Source organism: Centruroides sculpturatus, unplaced genomic scaffold (genome assembly GCF_000671375.1).
Source record: "Centruroides sculpturatus isolate CEXI.00-Female unplaced genomic scaffold, Cexi_2.0 scaffold807, whole genome shotgun sequence".
Lineage (NCBI taxonomy): Eukaryota > Metazoa > Arthropoda > Arachnida > Scorpiones > Buthidae > Centruroides > Centruroides sculpturatus.
In genome coordinates, this window is record NW_019384926.1 from 353810 (window position 1) to 379289 (window position 25480).

Genomic DNA, 25480 nt, shown 5'->3' on the forward strand with positions numbered 1-25480 from the left:
CTCGAACAATATGTTTAGTGAAAAAGCAAGAATATCGAAATAATATTCTATATTTTGAGATTTAAATGTCGTAAAAGAAATTCTTGCCAAAATTTAGATATAAAACGATTCTATTGTGCTTTAGAATTTCATTTCAGGTTTCTATTGTTCCCTAATGTTACATCAACAGTTCCATTCCATGATTACGTTATCTCTTACTGCTAAGATAGCTGTAGAATTCTTTTCTAGGATTCTATTGCTCTTTAATGATGCATCTAGTCTTGAATTGCTCCTAAATGTTCTGTATGGTACTCGATTTGTTCTTAATAATGATTCATTTTAGCTCTAGAATTCCATTGTTTTTTTAACGCTGATTTAATTGTTTAATATTGTATCAAGTAAATTTATTATATTGCATTTAATGTTATATCTAATACTTCATTACATTTTAATCACACGTAAGGATACAAAAGTTTGTTTTCATATTTAATTTAGAATCATCTTCATAAATATTCTCGATTAATCCAATAATATCGTAGTTTTGTTTATAGTAATATATTTTATAATTTAATAATCAATCTAAATTCTTATTTGTTTTGCAAAGAAAATTATGTAAATTCTTTTTCAATAAATAGAAAAATTAATTTAAAACTCTACATATTATTTATTTGCTAAAGAAAAGCAAACAAGAGATATTTTTATTCATTTCTTTTTCTTTTTTTTTTCATTGACTTACAGAAGGACGTTGCAAATTGAATCATTACAACTGAGTATTTCTTTTTCTTGTTCAAACGATCGATTCGAGGAAAAGGGGAAAAAAAGAAAAAAGAAAAAACCTTAAAGAATTTTAAAATGTGTACGAACTCAGATCGATGGCCTGTCTTCTGCCATGATCGATAACCAGGTAAGAAATGCTGTCGATTCATTTTCTTCCAGATTGCCAAGATATGATCAATTCTTTTATCTTAAAAATACGGTATTTATTCCCTACATTATGAAGAAATATTTAAATTATGATAAAATAAGAATTTTTACCGTGAAAAATAAATAAATAAACAAATAAATGTCGTCTATATATTAAAATAACACGATAGCATTAAAAGTAAATATTGAGTTAAGCTAGAAAAAATTTAATATATCAAAGAACTTTATATTAACGTTTTAAAATATTTATTAATTTTTCCTTGGGAAGGCAGAATATTATTCTTAGGAGATTATTTAATATTTTAGGTTGTAAAATATTATAAAAATATTTATTATTAAAAAAATACGAGATATTCCTAGAAGATAAGTAAGAGAATTTTTTTTTCAAATAATTCCTTGCAAATTTTTATTGTTAAAAAAATATTAATGTAATGAAATTTAAAATATTTTTATGATTGTTTTATAAACTATTTAATAGCTTTATAATATTCTATTAAAAGTTAAATATAAACATTTTTGTCATTTTTTAAAATTCTCAAAAAAAGCTATTTTTTAAAAATATATATGAAATAAAAGAAAAAATATTTTTAAATAGAGAGATATTTAAAAATCCGATACTATAAATGCAATTTTCGATGTTAATGACCGCTAAAAGTAATTTAATAATGATAATATAGTTGTTAGTGGATTTCGCTAACTCGGAAGAGGTCCAATTTGAATATAAATCCGGAGAGACGCTCAATTTAATATCGAACTCACTCTGAATATTACGTGAATCAAATTCAATAGAGTCCAATCCGAGCGAATTCCAGTAGGCTAGATGCAATCTCGACATAGTAGCAAAAGGAGAATTGTAACAGCTCTCCCATTGAAAATTATGAGATTTTTTTCCGAGAAAAACGCAAACTGACCTAAATCTAGACGGTATCATCGAAAGGAATTTTTTCTGTAAAGTCTCGTATAATGCCTTACGAACATACAAAAAGGGAGAACGGAGCCAAAGACCCGCTGCACTTGGAGATCCTCAGAAAGAATATCCGAAGAAAAATTTTCCTGAATGGAAGTCAGACGTGTAAGTAAGAATGATAAAGAAGACAATCGGTATGAGCAACGTTTCTATAGCAACGGGATATAAGTGAGTGGATTTGGCTTCCGAAAATGAATGCGTCCGGCACCACTGATGACCGTTGACTCCGAAACAAGCGAAGCGTCCAGTGACCGGTGATGCAGTTGCAGCGAGTCTATTTAACAGAATATTATGTTGGGCAACATCAGTCATAGATCAGAAAAGACGATCGATGACGAAATATGTCACACCATCTACCATCCGGGCTTACAACACAATCTCCTGCCGGCCACCATATGTATTGGATGACGTATCAAATGTATATCAAGCAGCCGTAGTTTGTGATATGTGGATCGACGGAGGGAGAAATAACAGATACTTTTACCGTTACCTTCACCGGATAGTATTTTATCTCGCTGTCAGGCTAACTGTAAGTAGTCTGGTCACGAAACTAAAGAATTTTCTGATCAAACTTTAATGGTTTGTTTGGATTCTTGAGCTTTCATTCAAATAAAGAAAACAATCTATCTTCCTTTGATATTTTTGGTCGAGAGTAATATTACTGTAACCCTATTCGGAACCACAGTAATGCCATAGATCCCGTTCTCATCTCCACTGTACGATGGAAAATATACTATTTTAAGGGTATCACACGGGCTCTACCGACATCTTCTATATTACGTGAGGCTTGAGATTGGCTCCGCTGGATGTAGATCCGTTATACCAACAGATATAAATTCTTAAAAGAATTAAAATCGTTACCTTAACTTGAAACGCAAAATATATTTAATTCGAAGCAATAAAACATTAATTTTAACGCTCAATGACATTATTTGCCTCAGTAGATTATTGAACGTCTTCATCTGTAAAAGTTGCATAAGTCATAATGCAGTGAGTGATGTTAATGGTCGGAGTGGTCATCAGTACGTAGGAAAAATATGATAAGTTTTCTTGTCTAAGTTTTTTCAGCCATTAACAAAATCCACATTATTCAGATAATGTATTCAAATGACTCGCTTGCTATATTAACATTACGAGTAATGGTTTTATTCGATTTTCATGTTGATGTATATACTCTCATTTATTGCTATTGTAGCACAGCAGAAATTATTTATTTACAGATTCCCATTTGTATATCTTAACTTGCCTTAACACTGAGTACTTAATCTGCATTATTAATTATGCCATGCCGTTTAGAGTACGACTGAAGAAAAAAAATCGAATCGAGTCACGTTCCTTCTAAGATCTTTCATCGGAAATGTTTACGCAGCAAGAGAGTATAAATGCATTATTTATTTTTATCGTTTCATTAATAAATACGATTTGTATTAATAAATACGTTATACTTAATATATACAATTATAGAAATTCCTCTCACTCTTTATAAATTTTAAACTTTTGTTGATTTAATCAAAGCGCATATTTTTTATTTTCTTTTTATTAAATAGAGAATTTGCTTTGAGGATATTCGATAAAATATTGAAGAAAAATAGACATTTTAGCTTTTTTATTTTTTTATTGAATTGCCCGACAAATACATTTTAGCAATTTTAATCCCATTTGATTTATATTTATTTTTCTTATTTTTTCAATTACATTATTATTGCTTTATTGCTGTTTTTCTAGCATTTTTCTTTACACGATTTTATCTTCCTTTTCTTTTGTATTTACTAAATTTTTAGTAACTAACACAAAATAAAACTTGTCAACGGCCGAATGAATCAAAACATATGTATTTTTAATAGCAAAAACAGCCATGTATGTAAACAACAAGGTATGTAAACTGAACAAGATTGACAAAACAATTTTAATAAATAATATAAAACGCATCGAATATTTTCTATTTTTAAAAAGCTTTGTCTATAATATATAAAAAAAGCGGCGTGTAGCATTTAAGTTTAGTTTTATAGTAATTTTAATCTTACTCTGACATTGACAAATGGCTGACAAGTCAAGCAGAGCAAACCACAGATAAGTCTCTTTTATTGTTAGTCATCATGAAAACAATATGTTACTCAAGAGACAAGAGCTGCACACTGAACTGTATGACATTCTTCAGAATTGTCATTGGCAAATTTGCGTTGACAGTGGCATTAATTGAAACTGGGTTATTTTAAAGTCATAATTATTTCTGATTAATGTATCTACTTATTAAATTCTTGACGACATGACCAATTTACTTAACATTATTAATTTTATACTCGTCTCATTTTGAAGTTTTCTGAACTATAATTCTATTATAATACAACAGAATATCTTCCTAGACATGTTTTCTTCTTTTTTCAACGTTCATCCTGTATACAAAGAAATGTGTTTTGTAGGATTAATGAATATTTATCGGATGGAAAGTTTGGAAATCGAATCTGTTGGACAGATAAATGCCAGTGCGTTTATCTGACCAGCATAATCTCAAGAATGGCAATATCTAAAAAACTATTAGGAAAAGTGCAGCTGTACTGAAAAACGATGATAAGAAGTCAGTGAAAAATCTATTGACAAAAGTAATGCCGCAGCCTCAGTCACCGCAGCTTGACTTATGTGGAGTAACAGGATTTTCCTTTATATCCTCTCGGATTGTCTAAGAATTGGAATCTTTACGCCATTGAAGGATTCGACTGTAACCTTTTCTTTTGCTTCTTTGTTTGAATGAAAGAATGCACCCCTAATGTGAGAAAATGCACTAACCTCGCTGCATAACATTCCACTTTTGAATGAAATTTTTAACCTTTCTCTCTCTCAAAAATCGATGAGAATTTCGTTAATTTAGACAAAAATCAACTTTTTTGGGTTGCAAACATACTTTTTTTTTTAATTTTCACGTTGTTGCTATTTTAAAATCAAAAAATAATAAGGCCACAAAATTTAGCGGAAAATATGAAAAACGAAAAAGAAAAAGAAAATACGGTTGAATGGATTTTTTCGATTTAAAGTTCATCAATCAAGATATTGAAGTAATATTTCAGTTTACATGTAGATGCTGAAAAAAGAAAAATATAATATTCATTTTTCGAAAGAACAAATCTATATAAAAACAGATCTTACGTTTACTTAGATGAATTTTAATTAATAATAGGCTATACAGTATATATTTCTAGATTTATAGCCAACGAGATACAGAAAATTAATTTATTACTAATATAATTTATTAAAAAAAATGTAATTATAATTTAATCTATTAATGTAATGTTATAAAATATTCATATAAATTATATTTCGACAATTTTTAAAATAAAACGGTTAAAATTTAATCAAATTTTGATACATGAACATCTATAAGAAATCTTTGTAATGTCTGATAAATGATCTACAGAATCACTTGATTCCCATTTTGGAATTATCTTCTTAAATAATGGAACTATAAAGATCACTTCCGATCACTCAAAGGCTTGTAAAAGCCAAGGCGTCGTTCTTTGGCTGTAATCTGTAATTGACGAAAACCAAAGATATATGGAGAGCAATTATCGTAATGGTGCTTTTAGTGGTCATCTTTTTGATGTTTCTCGCCATTGTTTAACGCCTCGAACTCGTTTAGCATAATGTTTTCCATTCAATCACATTAAAAAATTAAAGAATCTTTCCTTTGAGTAATTTGCAAGTGTGCCACGAAAGACTTTCATCATGAATAACGAAAATAGAATGTTATATATTAAATAAAAATGTCTGTACGTAGTAAGATCGGTATTTTTGTTGAGGAGCTTTGCTTACGAGAATTGTCACGTCTGTGAAACACATATTTAACAATGTAGATTAAGCCGTGTCTTCTCGCATGACGTGCATGATATAAATGTATGGTGTTTAAAGAATATGAATCACGGAAACGGAGTAGAAAGTAAATATCTCAGTTTGAAGATATAAATCTGCGTCTGAGAAAGTTTAAAATCACATCCCATAAGGAAGAATATCTAGTGATCATCGTGCTTAACGTCCATCTATGGAATGTTATTCTACTTTATTTCTACATAAAGTAAGTTGCGGCATCGTATCTGTAAAAGTGTAACCGAAATTGGAGATCTGCCAGATCCATTAAGGTCTAAATGGTGCAAACAGGTCTCTTTTCATGATTATGAAACCACTCCTGTCAGGAGAATAAACTGTTGCGCTTATATATTACTTCAAACTAAATATTAAAGTATTCAAATATACTCTTAGTAAAGTTTAAATCTACAAATAAATGTGCATTAATTATAAAGCATTCCTCATATTCTACAAAAGCAGTGTCTATTATTTAAAAATTGTTACTAATGAATTGTGTCTCTAGACAGAATTGATTGCATTACATGGTACTTAATTTATAAAAAAAAATTAATGTTAAGTTTATAAAATTAAACTTCTTGGTTAATTAATGAAGTGGAATAGTTTCTAAGACCAAATTCTTAAAAAGATTTAAAATTAAAACTTGCAAAACGCTTCGTTTAAAACCAGCCTTAATAAAAGCTTAAATTACTGTATGTATAATTAAGCAAGTATGAACAACTGGAAATGGCTCGTATTCGTCTTCGGAAAGGAAAACAAAAACAACAAAAAAGAAAAAAAAAGGAGGACAATTACCTCGCCACTTCTTCAACCGGATATTACCTCTAGTTCTACTCCTTCCCTTACGTTATTGAGACAAAAATCTGTTTCTTCTTCACCTCGGGCTATTTAAAATTCACCCCTCCTGCAGAGCCTGAGGGAAAAGACGCAATCAGAGGCCACCCTGTGCACTTCCCACACAAACTCTCCGAGAAAAAGAAAAAGACATTGTTCAATCAGACTAGACCTCTTCTGAGTTGAGACGATTTCATTTAATTTTGTCTTTTCACGAACAGATCGTAATCATGGAGTAGTAGTGTAGTTCGTTAGATGGCAACCTTGTCAGTGAGAGTATTGAATAATTCACGTACTTCTTACTGTCTGCTTTCCCATAGGAATGTCTAGTGGGTTCCAAGTGTAAGCAAAAATTGATTGTCCACGTCTTTGCCTATCTTAAAACAACAATTGACCATTTCTGTATGCTTATCTGCAACATGAAGAAGAAAAATTCTTTCTGCTATCATGTTCTGCAAAACAATATGCTGTTTTGAAAAATAACATTCGTGTTTTGAGAAGTACTTACTCTTATTCTTTTTCCTTTATATATATATATATTGAATTTTCCTGATCCAGAATTGTATTGCGATTTTCAAGTCTTTTCTATATTTTTGTCTCCAGAAAAATATACCAGAGAAAATAAATAGATAAAGTAAAATAAAATCAGATTGAATACACGTACTTTACAATACAAGAAAAAAAATGTAATACAGTCGAACTTCCAATAACGGCTTATTTTTTTTGGAAATGTTGATAAAAAATGAATATAAAATAACCTCCAAGTAAAGGCCACTTTCAACAACGGTCATTTTTCATGTTCCCATCACTGGCCGTTGTTTAGAGGTTTCACTTTTACATAATGGCCAACCAAAGAAAACTACAGAGCACTAGTAGTTGGTCGCAGGTTTTCGCCTCACCAACGGACTGGTGAGAGTTTTCTGGGTTTTTCTTCACGTGTACCGTTCCTAAACAAAGCCAGTTTCCTATAGAAAGTCTCCTCGGCAGCCATCTCCCACTTGGAAGATCGAACATTGACTTATCCATGAACAAATTTACAAGAGTTTTAAACATTTTAATTGTTTGATTTTACTGTTTATTTGTGAAAAAAAATTATATTTTCTGATATATTTAATTATTAATTTTTCAGCTATAAATGGGGATGCAAAATATAGATTAANGAAACTTTGTAAATTTTTAAGAAATTTTTGGTTGCGGAAACAGAATTTTTATATATGGAAGATAAATCACGAAGTAGAAATGAAAAAATAATTATGTCGTGTAAATAAAAATGTATTTAACAATACTAAAAACAAGTTAGAGCGATAAAAAATAACTTTCATTGAAGAGTTATAAAAAAATTTTGAAATTTAAAAAAGACAATTTGCCGGAACCGACATAATAAAGAGAAAACAATCAAAAATTCAAATCTTGTAGAAGTGCATGAATGATTCAGAGCAAATGAAACGAATCCCGACTTATTCCATCAATGTTAAGAAGCGAAACGTGGTGATGCAGCACTTTTTAAAATATAAATGAAATCCCGTTTCTCTGTTTTGAACCAAATTGTTATTTACTGTATCTCCAGACCATAAGTGTGAGTCGCAGCATTGACAATAAAAGAAATTACAATGGAGGCTGTAAATGAATAAATGATTAGAGCAGCAGGACACAAACTGTCTTTCCTGCAGAATTGCGTTTTGTCCTGTGGAAAATCGCTATGTGGCAGATCCACAATCAGTGTTTCATCATTCCTCACTAGATCGATGTCAAAACAACTCCGGTCTTGTGAAAATGGCTTCCATTAGTGTTAGGAGGTCGAACTTAATGGATACTTTGTTGGTCGATTCGGTTTTCAAATCTCTGTCTCCTTTCCAGTCTCGTTTGTCTTTCAGAAAAGATTTGATTCTCTTCGGACCGACCTACACGCCCACCGTCACCAGACTCCTCCCGCTCATTTTGTATTGTTTGATAGCTATTCTGTTAGAAATACGCTAGAAATCGTTGCAAAATCCGAAGCGTAGCAATTGGAAACGTCTCCACTCTACCCTGCTAAAGTCTCCTCCTGCCTTGCTTCTGTTTCAGAATCAATTTTATCTTCGATTTATTTAGAGCCAGACTTATGGGATTGATTATCGGTACTACAACCTCAAGTGTGCCACAGCGTAAAGACTACTTCGTTCCAAGAAAAATTAACTTTTTTCATTTTTTTGCTTTCTCATAACGTTATAAATCCTCTTGTTGCATTTCAATTTTTTTCGGAATAAAGATCGAAATCTTTACTTATGTAGAATCAAGAAATACGTTTTAACTCCAATAAACTGTCCGGGGTAACAGAAGCAGATCAGAGAATTCTTCCTTCGATCCACTTCTTCACATGAACCGTTTGATTAAAGTTTAAAAGTGGCATTTATCAAATTTGATTCGAAACGATCGGTTCACGTGTAATTTGCACAAGAAGCGTAATTATTTTTGAGATCTGTCAAAATATACACGAAAAATACTCATCAGTTTTCCTATTTATTATTATTTTTTGCCAGATACAGCATTGGAGAGAATTAATTTTCGAACAAGAAGTGTAATTTCGAACATTCCACTATTTTATTCGACCAATCGATAAATGTTGAATAAAATTCAGCTTGTTACACAATAATCTGTTAGTATGGCATTCGTGTAAGAGAATTAGGAAAGCAGCATTAGTTACAAAATGATTTATTCCGTCCAGCTTCTCAATTAAACAGATGCATGTAACATTTCTACTTAACTAACCACTAATAACTTTGTTCGTAACTCGCTAAATCATATGAATTGTGTGATCTCTGATACGATTATCATACAATATTATCTTTCGGTAATTTAAATTAGGATAGATATCATGTAAATTGATTCGTTTTTTTCTTCTTTTAGTCTGATAATGCAAACGAGTAGTCATTGCCGAGCTCTTTCTATTGGAAATAATTCATTTTACATGTTTTCTTGTTGTGCTAAAAGCGGCAATACTCTCTCCAACGTCATATCCTATCTAAATTTAATCGAAAGAAGGGAAATTTATAATGTCGAAAAGTCGGTTAATGGAATCTTTAATCGTATTGTTCTGATGCATTCTGTAAGGAATTTACTCGTTAGGAAAATTAAGCAAATAAGCCAGAAATCGATACAGAAAGCCACAGTTACTTTTACAGAAATAAAGGAATTTCGTAAATATCCACCATCTTTCAATGATATAAAAAAGTTTCCGTTCTATTAACGATTGCATCAACATCATCAGCATTATTATCATCATTTTTTTCTTTCGTCAAAAACAATATTCAAGTTGTTTTTCTCTCAAAAAAATCATCAAGAAAATGATAATATCTTGATTCAGTTCTCGATTCGGCAAATGATTGAAAAAATAAAAATAAAACAAAAATAGTTTCTCATAATCATTTATTTTCTATTCTATTAAAATTTATCACTATTATTTAATTAATAATCGCAAATATTCATTTTTGAAATTATAAATTTCGTCAAAAATTCTGATTAAAATATTTCATAAATGATTCCAGTGTACTGTAACATGTAATAATATTAGAAAAAATACAAAAGAAAATTGTCAGAATGATAAAAATAAAACTTTTCGTTTTAAATGGATAAAATTATTTTAATACGTAAAATTTTTCTTAGTCAAAATTACACTGACATTGATTAAATTTTTATTTCGATCAACAAATGAAAGAGGAAAAAATTCGATTTACTTTTTAAATTCTCCATTATCGTCACTAAAAAAGAGAATCTTTTAGACTGTATACGATGTAGAAAATTTATGTAAACATTTTCGACACACTTAAGAGCATTTTCACACAGATTACAAAAAGATATTTTTTGACAAAAGGTATTTTTCTTTTGAATTTTGGACTGGAGCGAGCAACACGCGATCGATTTGCTGCCTTCTCTCTCTTTCTCTCTCTCTCTCTGCAAAGCATTCCAGACTTCGTTTATTATATATTCAGTTTTATCTTTATCCATTTAGAAGATAGAATTAGTTGAAGACTTCATTTATACTGACTACTTGAATTACCTTTTAAATTGAATCCGGAATTTTGCATTTAGCAATATATGATCCACTTTCTTTTCAAATTCAAAGTTTCTATCGATCTACAACAAAATAAACCTTTTGATTTAAAATCTTCTCATTTTTCTAAGAACTTTTTCCATTTTGATAATAATTACTTTTAAAACTAAGTTTTAATTTTTTGTAGTTTCTTTTCCGTAATTTAAAAATTTTTATTTTTACAGAAAACACATTTCTTTTAAAAATCACAATTTTCGGAGCATCCCACAAGTTTAGGCGATGAGAAAAATTTTAAAAATTTTTGTGAATTTTTAACGAAATTTTGTCTGTTTATAAAATTATTTTTCTGCATTAATTAATATTTTAAAATTAATTACAAAGTATGGCTTTAAATGAGAAAGATTAGATTATATTCAGTAAAATAATTGAGCAGAATCGTTAATACATAACTAGATTTTAATGTTTAGAAAATAAAAATATTTTTATTATTCCAAATATATTTATCCATTCATTAAAAAGAGATAATTTAAGCTATTTTCAAGACTTATAATGATTTTTAAATCATGCTTTGACGAGCAACTTTGAAATTAGATGGAACTTGTAAGTCTTAAGGTGTTTAATGAATTTAAGTCTTTGTAATGTAATTACTCTTTTAATCATGCTTTGTTTTTAAAATTGCTTTTATAAAGTAATCAGAAGTGACTTTGTAAATTCATGGTCAGTAGATTTTAAAATACTGCGCTTACAGGAATTAATTAATCAGAAAAACAAGGAAGGAATTCGTGGAAAGAATAAAACAGAATCTACGAATTTTTTAATGAAAAAAATATCAAATATTTTTATGATTCTTTCGAGTTTAACTGTTTTTATTCCTCAAATGTGATTTTTTTCCTCCGTTTCTAAGAACGATATTAATAATATTTTATGGAAGTTTCTCGCTATTCACGTAACAAATCAATAGAACGTTGGTGATGTAATTTTAAAAATGATTTGTAAAAGCATTAAATAAATAATGCTAAGATCCACATAGTGATTTAATAAAGACTTTTTATACCCGTCAACGTTCAAACGAACTCAATTATAAGTGTGTATCCTTTATAAATAAGAAATCTTCAACAAGACAAAAGAGGGGGAAAAATTTAAGTAAATCTCCCTGGTGATTGGTTATAATAAATCTTATAAATAATTCAAATGTGAAAATCCTTTCTGTAGTAAATGTTACTAAAACATTTAAGAAATTGTCCAAACAGATAGGATAGCAACTCAACTGCAATCTGAGGATGTTAAAGAAGACAGGTGCTAGTCCTACCAAGAAAGTGTTTTCTCTTAGGATATCTTAGTCTTTAGAAAATCCCACTTAGCTAATTAACCTGGTGTCTTTCAATCGATGCCTTTACTCAAGAGAGAATGTTTTAACTGTTTGAAAATAGGAAGGGCTGCTACCAACCAAAATGGATTTTTGGTGTTTGAGAAAATTACGTGTACCCGAGAAAGATGGAGAATTTCTCATCGCTTAAAACTACTTAATCGCTATTCAAACAGTTTATAAAAAGTTCGTTAATGGAATAAAGAGTGCATAGTATTCGTTTGTTTCGAAAATTAAATCTAATCAATATATTTTGCAGCCGATAAATAATACAGAGAAGATTCTGTAAACTTCAGTTCCTCTGGATTTTTGTTCTCTAAATCTGCATTCAGGAACCTGAAATTCTCTTAAAGTAACTTTATTTTGCACGAAAGCATCCCGAGTTTCTTCAATAATGTACAAGCGGATTTAAGATAAGAAAAAAATATTCAGAATATTTTACCAATTTCGCTTTAAAGAAATGCTTCTATCGTAATAATTTTACAATTTTTCATTTAAATTTTGCTTCTTATGTAAAAATTCTTTATTATTTCTTGGTTTTGCATATAAAAGACGATGAAAGGTATTTTTTAAAGATGAGCAATGAATTCTTTTACATAACATCTGAACCATCAATAAATTCGTCGGTATGTATACTCTATGTGTGATAATCTTTAATCGAAAAAACTTACAGTATTTTATCTCTCAATAAAGGCACTTTGTTTCATAAAAATCAGCTGCAAATCTCTGCTTATCAGTAAAAAAAAATAACAAAATACTTTATACATGGAAACATTTACAAAACTGTCATCTCTAAGATAATCAAGAGATGATCAGAAGTGTGATGTGACCATCGGATTTTTCTAAACATACTCTAAAGGCTTTGAAGGAATCAATTATCGCTTTTCAACACCGATGTCAGTCGATATGATAGATGGACGATATTCAGCATTTATCCAACTGACGATAATATAATATCTTTCTCTTCAGAAAGAATAATGTAAAAATGTTACCGACTGACAGAGTTAGATCACGAGTATTTTTCTAGGGATTCACAAAACGAATCGCTTGTTTTATCCTTTTGAGTAAAATATTTATAGAAGTCAAATAAAATTATTTCGATCTGTTTGTGATACGAAAAAAGAATCTGTCACAGGATCGAATATGCAATTTTCCTCCTTCTAAAGATTCGTATATCATCAATAAAAATTTGTCATTTTAAATCATTTCGACTAATAGTTTAGTCGATCAAAAACTATATCCACTAAAACTGAGTTATTTTTAAATTAAATCGAAAACTTTTTCCGATAAAAAAAAATATATATATATATTGTAGAAATGTTACAGTAGACTTGTTAGAACGTTTTCTTACAAGCCGAATTAAACGCAAGTCTTTTTCTATAGAAGTTCAACTGATATTATCCCGAACTCTATACGATTAAATAGCGTAACGAGTAAAAGAGCTTGATAACGGAGTTATGGCAGATTAATCAGAAAATGGCATCGGTGTAAGAATCCCGATGCTTAGATGCTGTGAGACATACCACAGAACAAATGTGACATTCTGTCGTCTTATGTGACACGTCGGTCTGACATCCAATTTTTTCCAGCAGTCAAGATCAACGATGTCACGTCTTCCTCGATATGACAGCCGAACCTTAAGTTATAAATAACTGCAGTTGATTGTTTATCCGAAAGTAATTTGGATTGCACCATAGATTATCCTTAATATGGTAGCAGTCATCCGGTGGACCATTTAAAAGCGCCGACAGAGTTAAATGATGAGTTTAGATCCCGAAAATAGCTGGAGAGAATTGTTGCTTTATTGTTCATCTATCAATTTGACAAATTGTTTTGTCAAATTTATTCCGAGAATTTAAATCAGTGTTTGAAAATTTGTTTCATTAAGCGTACGGTTAAAATCAATTAACCCAATAAAGAATATTATTGTCTACCTCTTTTATATTGAAGGATGAAGATTAGACTGGCTTGATTAACTATCAACCAGTCAAGATGGATTGATTGTAAGATGGGATCAAATTGCGAATTACAGTAATTAGCACAATAAAGCACCTGAAGCGAAGAGTGGGTTGAATATTCTAACTTTTCTCCTTCAAGCGTTGTCATAATACTCGATGGAAATGATGTTCAAAAGAGTTTCGATGAAGTGGAAGTCAGTGCTGACTAGTGAAACCTTCTCGACTTCGTTCAACCGCTGTTCATGCGGAATTAAATAATATCATTTTCATTACTATACAATCATTGGTTCAAATCGACGCAATTCAAAGTATAAAAGAGTAATTAAATATTTACCGTTTTAAAATTAAATATTATTTAATTACAGTATATCAGCGATCGATCTTATCGCTATTTTTCTCTGTTTTGTTTAATAGATGATTATTCCGCAAGGTACTGTACAGTACCTATCGATATCTCGTGTGATTAAAAAAGACTTCGCTTATCTTATATGTTATAGAAAGATTGACAGATACTTTTCTGCCATTTAGAGGACTCCATCATTCTTCTCCTAATGAGTCTTATCAGAAGTACGTCACTTTCTTTGACTCTACAGAGTCTTCCATTGGATTGAGAAATAAACTAATTGTGATTATTTTTTTTTCTTCATTGAACCCAGAGAACTACACTTTCGAATAGTTCACTTTATGAAATACATTTTTAAAATCTTTTCCAATACCTCACGAGTTTTATGGTGTGGCGATATTCTGAATCCTATCTAACTTGAACGTATCAAAAAAGATCACTTCTATCCGAGCAGAATGAATTAAAACATATTGCACAATTAATGAACAGAGTGTAGATAAATTACAGCAGATGTTTAAGAAGTTAATTATTTAATTAAAGCGAAAGTGCATAAAAAGTTACAGTGAACATGTAGTCATTCATTAATTTTTTGGGAGACTTCTCGACAATTTTCACTTCTTCGAACATCACAATCTCAACTTGCTTCATTGCTCGGTTGGCAATTAATTTAACAAGACATTAAACTGACACGGGCGTGGTCTGGTTCTCTTGTTATGTAAACGCATAACTAGGAACACTAAATATTGCGGTCACGCCTCCACCATTAACAATGTCTCTCGGCTGTGGATAGAAAGAGGGAGTCTTCAATCTTTCTCTGTGAGCATTCCATACAACCGTAGAGCTTGCTTTTGAGATATACCGCTATGGAATTAACCTAATGGATAGCAGTAATTGTGCCAGAATTCTTAAAGTTAGGAAAGAACAAGGTAGTATAGGCTACGAAGCTTGATGAAGTGCAGAGAATCTCCCATCCATCACATACTGTGTCAACAAGCTTGTGAATTCTGTTCCCATCCTCTTAAATGTTCAATATCTCAAATATTTCTACTTCGTAATGAGTGGATTAAATATATATAAGAGTAAATTTGGAATTTTTATGAAATCTTACTTTAATGGAGACATGATAGCTCACATTTACAAAGTACATGTTACGTGTTTAATTAATCATAAGTTAAGTGGTTCCATTATGAAAGTAATGAAAATAATAAATATTGTCTAGTTTAAAAATCATTTCAAAATATAAGTTTTAAAGTTTCTACTAAAAAGAAAATGCTGTGTATATAATTTTTTTAAATTTTAATAGCTTTTACTTAGCGCAATCCGATAAAGTTTTCGCTTCACCATTGGTCGATTATATAGGCTATATATAAAGCTTTATCTACACGTAAGGACCTATTTACACATAAAATTTTTTAAATGCCTAAATTTAGAATAGTTTTAAAAACCGAAATAAAAGAAAGTCGCCTTAGAGAACTAGGTAGAATTATTGATTAGAAGTGGAAAAAAGAAACAGGTCTAGGAGGCATGACGTGAGGGGAACATGAAGCATGCTATTTGGAAGCGAAGAAAATTTATAGCATATCTAGAAAATAGCTTGTTTTGGAACTGAAAGAAAGAAAGAAAGAAGAAAAAAAGCTGGATAGAATCTGTATTATTTGATTGAAGTAAAGGAGCTCTCGCTCTTGACGATTTGACTCGTCGAGAGGCTCTCTGAAATGTGTAGACAGAAGAATTATAGCAGAGATGAAGTTCTATTGTAAGACGTTATTTAGAGTGATACAAATGAAGACACGTGGGATTAAGCGATCTACGTATTTCTTCCTATTAAATCAAAGAAAAAAAATCACCGAGGAAAATATATGAGATGGAAAAAGACATAGGTCTTTGATATTTTATATTAACCTTTATTATTTCGTGTTCATTTAAGCAAACTTTTTATAAATTTCTAAAAATATATTTTATGAACGATGATATTTATGTAATAACTTAATATTATTTCTATAAAAATAACACTAAATTATTATTTTAATGCATTTATTTATATGAAATACGCGTTTAACCGGATAATGATTTATGAAATTTAAATGGCCGAGAGTATAAAAGAAATAGTTATTTTATGCGGCTACAAGGAAGAAATTAATTTTCTAAACAAATTTTATAAATTGTAAATAATTAAATAGTCAAAGAGAATGTATAAAAAGCATTATTTCTGTCATATTCACTCATCTAATTTGCTTTGCAAGCAACCTGATCCGATTTGCCTATCAATATCATTTGCTTCCGTCTCATCCATATTTCACCATCTCTATTCTAATCAAACAACAGTTTTCTTCAGCCATCAGTTCATCACCAAGGCAAATTTAGGCAGAGCGTATTGATATGCCTTAGGGACATTAGCTGGACCAAGTTCAAGGAGGAGCGTTTGCATACAATTGAGCGTGATGTATACATGGATCTTGACTTAATTACGTTGAGGTGCAGACATTGATAGATAGACTCTGCAGTAAATAGATAAAACCTGCCTTACCGAGATTTTTCATATATTTCGCTTTTTTTTGTTTTGTTTGAATATATTTTTTTGGTTTTATCTTTACTTTTATCAAGATTGGTATTCCAAATTTGTTTATGAATATGTTAATGTAATTTCTCGACTAATTATTTTTGAATGATCAAAATTAGATTACTATCCGGTTAATAAATAAATATTAACTAGAGAACATCATAATATTTTAATATTTTAAAATATTATGAGATTAGTTTTATCGTTTTATAACCAGGTTACACTATACAAGAATTGTGGAAGCATTTTCATAAAAAAAGGCTATTGATTTTTATCACCAAGTAAATCACAATTCTGCTTAGTAATAGTTTGAATTTTTCTGATAGTAAATTATCTGAATGTCATAAAAATATGATAATGCAAAATGAAATTTTGTTATATTAAGAAATATGATAGTTCATGTTTTGCAAATTTATTTTTATTATGTAAAGAACAATCTTAAAAAAATTGTTTTGTTAAAATCACGCTTTCAAAAACGAAATTTATAGAATAATATATATATAATGATTGAAATCGTTTTTAATAATAAAATTCTTATATTTTAAAGAGTTTCTAAGTTTATTTGATTATATAATAAGCCTTGTTTAAAGCATGACCTTAAAGATAAATAAAGGAAAAGAGAAAAAAGGTAAGTTAGTTGCTAACAGTAATCGAGATCCGAGAAGCCAATACGCTAATTTGCTTATCGTGTCTAATCTTTCTAATTGGATTATCATCGGAGAAATGCGGTCGAATAATTTGATCAAGACTCTGTCACGAATAAATGAAAGAATTTTGTTTAATTAAAACAAATAAAGATAAGTTGAAAATTCAAAAATAAAATAAATATTCGGTTGATCCCGAGCTTTAGATAAATAGAACATTAGTCAAGTTTGTAATGAAAGCAATGTAGAAAGTATTATTAAAGCCGTTACAGACGTTTTTGTTGGTTTTATTTCATAAATAAGCTCTTAATATTGATAGAGATTATTTCAAAATTTAAAATTATACATCTTAAACTAAATGTTAAGCTTATCAACATTGATTCCTAGGCTTTAAAAGTTGAGCATTTGTTAATTATGAAACCCAATCATTGATGCTAATCTTTTCGTATAATATAAAATTATACTTTTACTCTAATTCTATAAATATCACTGCTATATTAATAGATATGATAGTCAAGTTTAATTAATAATTTTATATTCTTTAATGTAAATAATGTTTCAATTTAAATAAGATATCGATTACGGCGAGATGAATGTTGTACCGAATCTTTATAAAATTCGCTAAATTAAGATTTAAAATCAATTATTTTCTTAGATAAACAGTGTATAGATACACGAGAAAGATATATATAGATCATTTTGTCATATTAAAATAGCGTTTTGCTTTAAAAAGTACTATGAATTTCAAGAATTTCTTTTCTTGGCAAGCATGCTTTAAACCTGAACATTTTACTATATAAAAAAAAAATACTTTTTTATATGAGATTGAGTTACGCGATTTTTTGAAGTTGTAGCGAGGCAAGTTGAAATTAAAGTTAAGATGCGACATATGAGTTAAGTCACGTCTGAGAGTTAAGAGCCTAGCTCAAAAAAAGTCGTGATGCGAATGGAAGCAGAAGCGAGTGCAAATGTCATTTGGGGGTTTTCGCATCTTCGAGTCATTCTCCCGACTACATGATAAAAAGTAAAGCAACTAGGGAGATACCAATAGCAAATAAGAAAAGTTTAGGCTTCTTTTATTCATATAAAAAAATACGGAACCCAAAACGTTTCTATATCCTGAATTAATTTTTTGACGCACGAGTAGTTCCGCCGATGGGATTTGTTTTAAAGTAACTGCACGGCCATGCAAATATTCCATTATGAAATTAAATAGCGTGCTTAAACTGCAATTTCGCTGTTTCTAATTATAGAACTTTACCTTGTGAGGGGAAAAACAGATCAGGTGAAGAATAACAAAGTTTACGGATTTGAAGGCTTTAAAGACCTTGCAAGAATTAATATGAAGATGAGTAAGAGACTGGAAGTTAACTGTTAAAAGTTCTTAAGTTGATTTATTTGAGAGTTGAACACTAAATTAGTTTTTCTTATCTAAAATTACTAAAAAATTATTACGTCCCACAGTTTAGAGGAGAAAAATAAAAATTGGTACCAAAAAATTCCACGCTACATTAAACCGTATTTCCCACACAATAATAATTCTAATTCTTTTCAACTGTCTACCAAGATAATAGAAAAGAGGATAGCGTAAGAATTAATGACTAAATTAAGACTTAACCGTCCGAAAGGCAGGAAATGTAGCGGTTCAACCGGCCATTGTTCGTTTTTGCAGCAAAAGGAATCATTGATTGAAATGCTATTGATGTCATATATTTATGTCAAAACAAAAAGACTTATTTTTGCGTTTTGGATGATTAATGACGCTTATGACGATTAGGTAACAGAATTACCACTTTTTTAGAATACTTGACAGTTAATCCTTAACAGTTACATTTATTAAAAAATAGATAATAGCTTATTCTTTCCCCGTTTTATTATGTTATGCTTTATTGAAATGGGTCAATCGATAGAGCTTGCATACGTTAAATATTCGCAACTATGAATAGTCACCTTGAGGAAGATTCGTTTAGTGATCGAGACTGTAATTATCCATTTTCGTAAGCGTGATGCTCTCACTGACAATTTAAATTCACTTTGAATAGAAAAAGCAGACCCGCATGCATTCTTAAATGGATAAAAGTGACTTTTTAAAGTAGAAAGATCCCAATTTTGCTTTTTAAAGATTCAACCGCCCATTAAACTTCAAATTTTATAGATATTACAATTATATATATCATAGATTTTTACTTCGGTAATAATATTACATGTAAAAATAGTCTCCTTACTATTAAAATGTTCCTGGAAACTTTTTAACGCTTCGAACTTTAGAGGAAACTTAATATTAAATCATTTTCTATTTAATTTCAGTAAATTCGTATTGATTATGTACTGTTTATTTAACGATATATTTAAAAATTTAAATGCCATTATTTTATTATCGTTAAATTTTTATGCGAGAGTTTAGAAGACGGATAATTAATTTTAATTGCATGAAGATCTAATTTCAACTTTTTTTTTTTCAGCTATTTCATGCAATTAGAAACTAGTTTTTAATTAAATTTCATTAAATTTTACAAAATTCTTTTATTATTGAAGTTTTCAAAAGAGAAACATTTCGGATTTTATTCTTTTACCGGTATTGACATTGTATTTTAAAGTATTAAAGTAAACTAATTAACTTTGAAAGTGTTTGAACTGATTGTATATAATTTGGAGCCGATAAAAATATATTTTTCATGCATGAGACTGGCAGGAGATATTTTTAATTTCCTGATGCAAACAGCATCTGCGCAAGTAAAACTATATAATTTAATACAACTAATAAGAATTTCAATGATGTCAGTTAGAAGGTCGTGTTGAAATATTGAACAGGGCTCTATTCAGGAAGAGGAAATTCCTTTCATCGTTCAACTCCGTCACAAATGTTACGGTCACTGGAATCATTTCCTGTCTTTTGATATTCTACCATGTTTGCCCTGTTGCTTGATACTGTAGGGTGACGTCAACGGAATTAACTTATTGTTTGACTTTCTTGTGGCTAACCGAGTCTTCACAAAGTTTGTCAGTTTATAAACAATTCATTCTTTAGTTTTTTTCCCCATTCTATTTTTTGTTACATTTAATTAAAATCGTTTAGACAATTTACTTGTTGGTTGAAGTATGGTGTAATACGAATTCTAATTTCGGATGTATTTTATATACTTTACCGAAACTATCTAGTTAATGTATTATGTGTAGCTAAAGCAAACACGGTAGGATCGTTACTCGCAGTATTATTAGTGGCTCTTATTGTGATAGCAATTTTATAAACGATCCAGAAAATTGATTTTTTCTGTCACTCCTGCGCTCCATGTCGATGCTTCGACTCCATCTTTAATTTCCAAATATTTATCTTAGGGTTTCTATCTACTGTAAATTACTGGCGGAAGAGTGATTTTCTAATAAAAACTCTGAAACAACCATTTAAGTTTTCCATTTACTTCATAGCGTCTTTGAGATGAACTTTATTGTTTTTTATCCTCCTTCTATTACTCTAAGCTTTTATCGAAAATTTCATTGATTAAAATATATATAAACTATTTATTCTTTTCGAACAATGCAAACAAAAGTTTCTCCCTTTTTTTATTAGCTTTAAAATATTTTTTTAATGCCCAACACTTTAATTTAGATAAAATAAAATTGTTTTAGTCTAGATTTTTTATGTGTGTGGGTATAAAGAAAAGTACTATATCTAAAAAAATGCATTAAAAAATTTAAGATACAGAAGACTTTTGTAAAAAAATTTATAGGAAAAACGTCAATCCCAGCTTTATGTTGGATAATTAAACCATTCTTCACTTCTCAGCAGCCTTCATCTAAATACATTTTGTGAAAGACTCGAAAAGTTGCGACCCGGGATGAACTTTTGAAGTGAATTACGTGTCTTTATATGTCACCATCGCTCCCTCTCGTGCACAGAATCGAAACTAGAGTCTTCAACCCTTTTCAAATTCCAGTTAAAGTCCTTAATTAAATAATAATATAATAAATTATAATTAAATGGTTAATTAATTTAAAATTAGCGCAACATTCACACGAAATTTTCACAAAAAGAATATCTAAATAGCCTTATTAAAAAAAAAAATTAATAAAAATTTTAATTCGAGAACATTACTATAGGGAGTAATGTTTGCTAAGTCGGCATTCATTATTGATTGGAAATGAAGTCCTTCATTCACTAGAGCTAATTACTGATCATAGAAATTCTGTTCTACCCTTCGGCAAATTTTCGCCATCTCTTTACTTAACAGAGTAATTAATCCTGTGGATCTTTTTCCTAACTTTATACATGAATATTCATTACTGATGACTACTAGATAAATTAGTTCACTGTCAGATAAATAATGATGAGGGAAACGAAAGTTGTCAAGAAGAAGAAAGATTTTCCAATCATTCAAAATATATAATCATCCATAATCTATTTCTGATTATAATAAAAACTACAAACACGTTTGTAAAATTGCCTATTTGATTTATTGAAATATCCTTTTGAATAGTTTTGGATAAAATAATTTACTTTTCGTTATTCCATTTTGATACGATCTCGGTTCAATTTCCTTTTTTAAAAATCGAAAATAAAATTAAAATTTTAAAAAAATATTTAAAACACTTTAGAATTTATATTTAATAAAATATTAAAAATTCAACGATACTGTATGAAAAAACATTTTAGAATTTAAACGCAATTGAAGTTATTATCTTTTTTTCACTCTATTCAAATGTTTGAAAAAGTATAGCCTAAATATAGAATACTGTATTGGAAAATATTTACATCAAATGCTTAAATTAAATTGTAATTTCAAGAATTTAAATAACGAGTTTAACTAATCTAAAATTAATTTTGAAATCTATAACCGAGAAAATAAAGGTATTTAAAATTTTAAATTCGTTTAAAAGTTTTTATGAATGTTTAATATATAAAGACGTCGAAAGTGTTGTGGAACGAACCATTTATTTTTGTTTTATTTAAATATTTTTAAATTATTCTTATATTTTAATATTTAATTGATCTGTTTTAATTATTTATGTATTGCTTTTATCATTCTAAGAATATACATTATTCATGTAATTATATTAAAATCATTGAACTGTCCTACTGTGAAGAATTTCTATTCTCATTCACTTAAAAATAAACAAATATTTTTATATGCGAAAATTTGAAAATATATTTTATTATAGCTTGAAATAATCTTGTAATATTTTACAGCCATAAATATGAGTTTTATTGATTGATATAAGATATTATAGCAAGATATATCGTAACGAGTTAGTTCCTAGCAGTTAAAGTCTGTGTTCTTGATTTATGATATTGAATTTGTGGCGAATGGTTATAGGTTACAGTATATAATGCGCTTAGCATATTAGCTTAACGGGAATCTAAAAATGTATTTAATATTTCATTTTCTAATTAGAAAATAAAATTTTATTTAAATGCTAGAGATTTTTATATTAAAAAAATTATTTATTTGTACTTTGTCTATTTAAAAGTGGATAAAAATCATTTAATCATTTCATTGTTAGAAACTTGTCAAAAGTCAAAATGAAATATAATATTTTGTCATTAATAAAGATTTTGGTGTCTTTCAATTCGATTAATTTAGCAAAGAAGAAGATAAGAAATTTGATCAGAAAAGAAAAATGACTGGAAAACTTATTATGGATGTAATCTCTTCTAAACATTATTCCTTTTATAGGAAAAAAAGAGATGCTAAATTATGTATGTCAATAATAAATCAATTTATTACAACTTTCGAAATCCTTCAAAGCTCACCAATCTCGGCATATAGAACATCTTAAACAAAGCTCTATTAGCATTTTATCATTGTCATAATAATAACTAACAAATGCAATACAGGACGAAGCTTTCTTTCTATTCTTCTTACTGTATCAGTTCTTTCGACTGATTCAATTTTTATTTATATTATTTAGATGAATTCCGTACCATTCATTTTCTTTCTTTGTACTTCCTTTTACTTTTTCAAGCTAAGATTTTCCTTTCTATTCGATTTGGTTGTAATTAATGATCTCGGTATTTCGCATCAATCTGGTACCAATAATAAAAGCACCTCTTTACTTTAGTAAATAACATGATTAATAAATGCCTCTTGAATGCACTACGATAATAAATATTATTTCGTACACGTTTTTGCGTGAAGTAGGTTGCTGTTGAATACAATATGAGAACGACATTTAATAGACCTACCACACAGCTGTATGACTTTAAAAATATTTTCTTCGATATTCAAATCACATTACTTGGTCTTAAACCTTGTAATTATTAATAAATTAAACTATGCGGTATATTACGTACGACATTACATTCCGTAATTATGCTGTACCGTATAGTACAGTATATACGGAAGTATATTCCATAATTATATACTTGAATCCGGTTGAAAAATGCACCTTAGCTGAAAGCAATCGGAGAAAATTCAGAATGATAAAAGAGGGAAATAGTTTAGATAAGACTCATATGGATGGTACACAATATTTTATTCTAAGCAATATCTCCAATATAAAGCAATAATGATAGCTGAAAAGAGACAAATGACAATTACGAGAATATATATAAACGTTAACTGATATAAGCAATCAAAGTTGATGCGATATAATCAATCTTTCGTCTTTCGACCTTCTTGGCTATGGCAAAGAAGCGCAATTCTGATAACGTGACCATTAAAAGCGCTTCCAAATTTAAAAATCGATCTTGTTTGTAGCATTAGATATAATTGCTAAGTTTATTATCATTATTTTACATTTTTTATGAAAATTTTCTGATTTTAATACATTTTTACAACAACCGCCCGATAATTAAACAAATTTTCTTGTTATTATTTAAAAATAATAATAATAGCTTTGCTTTTTATGTTTTCGACTTTTTATTTCTGCCAGAAAAATTAATTCTGCCGGAAACATTCTACCATGGCTAGTAATGAGGATAATCCCAAGACTTCTCAAGAATCGAATGGCAGTGATAATCGAACTAGATTTAAAGTGTTAAAGGTAAGCTTTATTAATATATTAATATCTCTCAAGATATTACTTATGGGCTTATAACTGGCTTTTGTATTATAGTACATATTTGTATGGATTATAATGATCCACATTTTGGAGAATTCCAGACTTTAGATTATAAAGATTTTCGTTTAATTTATAATTTTTCATTTAAATAACATTGTATTTTTCAGTGGAATGCTGTTACTTGCTGGTCTTGGGGTAAGATTTGATTAAATATTCTTCTAAATTCTTTATCTTTGTTCTATTATATATTATGTCTATATTTAATAATTGCATTTTTTTTTCTCAATATCAGAAACCGTGATGGAAATCTGTGGCATTTGTCGAAATAAGTTCACGGATCCCTGTAAGCGAAGACGATGAACGGCGAAAGGTTCCGTAATTCACATTAAATAAATAATTTTCTGAAAAAAAAAAAACATTTTATTTTTGCAGATATCGATTACTTGGCCAGCGGTCAAGAAAGTGATGTGTGTACTGTGGCTTGAGGCAGTTGCAATGTAAATTTACGCTATACTTCGTATTATTGCTTTCTTTCTTGCACATTTTTTTTTACTTTATTCTTTTCATTGTATTTTTCTAGCAAGCATTTCATTACCATTGCATTTCGCGCTGGCTGAAGAACAGGAACGTTTGCCCTTTAGATAACAAAGAATGGCAGATCAAAAAGTAGATTAGCATAATTTAATTTAAAACAATGTAAAGTTTAACAGTATATATTAATGTAGTTTTTTTACTTTTACAAGGCATGGGAGGTACAATTCTTCCGATGTTTAGAGAAGTTGCAGACTGTTACGTTTGAATTGGTATATATTTTCTACAAGATAAAATTCGATAAAGAAAATTTTTTTATAAAATATGCTTTTATAAATTATTTTAAAAAAATGTCGATTAATGCTAAACAGTCTTTTGTATTCTTTTTAAACACGCAAGAAATATTGAAATACCGAATTAAAAACTTATAAATTACATGTTTTATACAATAAACACTAATTTTAAAGTCATGAAATCAATTTAAATTTTTAAA

At 29.1% G+C, this 25480-nt stretch overlaps 1 long non-coding RNA gene across 1 annotated transcript; it reads left to right on the plus strand.

The window, feature by feature from the left end:
* Window positions 1-377: 377 nt before the first annotated feature.
* LOC111631924 lies at window positions 378-24438 on the plus strand. The gene is made up of 3 exons (XR_002757778.1): window positions 378-437; window positions 718-883; window positions 24328-24438. It is a non-coding gene; the product is annotated as an uncharacterized LOC111631924 (long non-coding RNA).
* The last annotated feature ends 1042 nt before the right edge of the window (window positions 24439-25480 follow it).